Source organism: Ochotona princeps, chromosome 27, assembly GCF_030435755.1.
Source record: "Ochotona princeps isolate mOchPri1 chromosome 27, mOchPri1.hap1, whole genome shotgun sequence".
NCBI classification, from domain to species: Eukaryota; Metazoa; Chordata; class Mammalia; order Lagomorpha; family Ochotonidae; genus Ochotona; species Ochotona princeps.
In genome coordinates, this window is record NC_080858.1 from 14,729,573 (window position 1) to 14,732,039 (window position 2,467).

A 2,467-nucleotide genomic window follows, 5' to 3' on the forward strand; every position below is an offset into this window, starting at 1 on the left:
CAGATATTCAGATGGGTTACTTATATGTAAAATGTTAACATGTGCATGACAGATTTGTTTTCCACAGACTGGAATGATTTGCTAGGCATTTACAATATTATGGACCATGTTGCTCAGGCTTGAGGTTATCTGTAGTTGAATTTGCTTATTCAAGTGAGACATTCAACAACTTAATTTGCAAACAAGCCAAAGTCAACTATTTAGCAGGTACTATATGGAAAGCCAATTAAAATATATGAGAAATTCAGGCATTTTAGCAAAAATAATGATAAACATTTTGGTTTCTTAATGTAGGTAAAATTTTTCAGAGGAGTGTAAGAGAAGAGAGCATTCTATAGGAGGTATTCTGGCTTTCCACAATTCAAGGTAAGTAAAATTATGCAATTTCATATTAAACAATTTTGCTTGCTTTGTGACAGAAACTTAACAAGAGGGTGGTTGTAGAAAAGGAATGGAAATCAAAAACTTTGAGATGATACTTGTGTACTATATTTAAAAAACGAAATTTTCATATGTGCTTTTTATTCATCAAAAAAGTTATATTTAACAAAGCAAATATATTTGGCTTATAATAGACATGCAATATTATACAGATTGTGTGTCTTTCCTAAGTCATTTGTAATTTTCTTTAAAAGTAAACAATGCATACTTACCTGGCAGAGGAGATACCATGATCACGCAGGTGGTTTTCCCAGGGCGAGGCTCAACCATTGCAGCTGGGATGTGCCGACCTCTGCAATTTCCCCAAACATGGGAAACTCAACTGCATAATTTACGGTAGTGGGGGACTGTGTTTGCACTCTCCCCTGATAACAAATTTTTAAAAAACAGTAGAACAAGATTTGAATTTAATGTAAATACTGCTAGCTGGAATTCATTCAAAAAGTAACTGACTGCAAATAGTTATCTATTTAAAACATTGACAAATTTTTATATTCTAATTTTAATAAGCTAATATATTTTTGAAGGACTATACTTCATTTCAGTCAAGATGAGAAAAAGAGAAGCCTGCCACAGTGTATACAGACTTTTACACAAATCTTACTAAACTACTGGCACTCACTTTTATTTCTCTTTCAATTACATTAATACTTTGATGACAACGAACCTTAACCACATCAGTGATTTGATGCAAAAAGTATCAGTCATCCTTTTAAAGTTTGACACTTCTGTTTCCTAACACGCTGAGGGCATTTATGTAATTTTTATAGCTATTAGACTGTTCTCACATGATGCATACATCACTTTTGCAAAGAATGCAATGAATGAACGCTATTTCTGGTCACCCAGAACTCAGTCATACCATATAAATCACTAGTTCAGTTGAACACGGGTTAAATGCATAGAATTCATCATTGCCTCTGGAATTTTGCCCAAAACATTTGAAAACCACAAATGTTAGTTTTGTTTGTGAAAGATTCTCTTCTGCTACATGTTTCAGAATGATATCAAGCTTGAGTCAAATGATTAAAAAAATAGTTTAAATGTAAGACATGCAATAAGTGTTTAGTAAAGTTTTCAAACAGGCAGGCTCTGTGCTTCTGTTTTTCAAATTGTTATTGTTAAAGATTTCTTTGTAGTACCTGAAAAACGTGTGTATACACCAAGAAACATGCACTTCACAGTACTCATTTCAAAACTGCATTTGAAAGCAATATTTGGCACAAGAAATCAGCAAAGACATAGGAAAAATATTAAAATCACTGTGGGAGTGACAGCAAGAAATGGAGAGAGACAGATCCCTCCAGTGTGATCCATTATGATTCTTTTCTAGTTATTGAGTATATAAATTTCTCTTCCTTCACACAACTGTAGGGGGAAAACATGATTATCATATCACTCAATGCTTCACAACTTAAACTTCGGCACTAATATAAATTCCGTCTGCGTAAAATGACTTTTAATATTTTGTTCCTTAACGCAAGTATTAAATTTTGTATGATTAAAAATTTATTTATCCACTATTTTTTAATTTAGGTGTTTATTTTTTATTACTGCCATTTCTTTTTTTTTTTTTTTTTTTTTTTTTTTTTTTTTATTTATATATTTTTTTTTTTTCTTTAATATTCATTTATTCATTAATTACATTGCATTACATGACTGGGATTCCCCCCCCCCTTCACCCCAAACCCTTCCCCCATCATGAATTCCTTCACCTTGATGCATAACCACAGCTCAAGTTCCGTTGAGATTCCCTAATTAAAAGTTTACACCATACAGAGTCCAGCATCCCACTTGTCCAGTTCAAGTTCAACGGCCTCTTAGGGAGGCCCTCTCAGTTTTGTAGGCAGAGCCAGCAGAGCGTCACCTCAATCAATTAGAAGCTCCAACATATCATCAGCAACAGTCCAGGTATGATGAGGCTGGTGCAGAGTCCACTGATTGACATAGTCCGTCTTAGGGTTTCCCCTTGTCCAGTTTTCCGCTGCAAGCATAAAGCTGAGGTGGTTGATTCATCTACTCCATT

The 2,467-nt window shown here is 34.0% G+C and overlaps 1 non-coding gene across 1 annotated transcript; it reads left to right on the top strand.

The window, feature by feature from the left end:
* The first annotated feature begins 645 nt into the window (after positions 1 to 645).
* On the top strand, positions 646 to 809 carry LOC118760283 (U1 spliceosomal RNA). The gene has a single exon (XR_004996686.2). It is a non-coding gene; the product is annotated as a U1 spliceosomal RNA (small nuclear RNA).
* Positions 810 to 2,467: the final 1,658 nt, after the last annotated feature.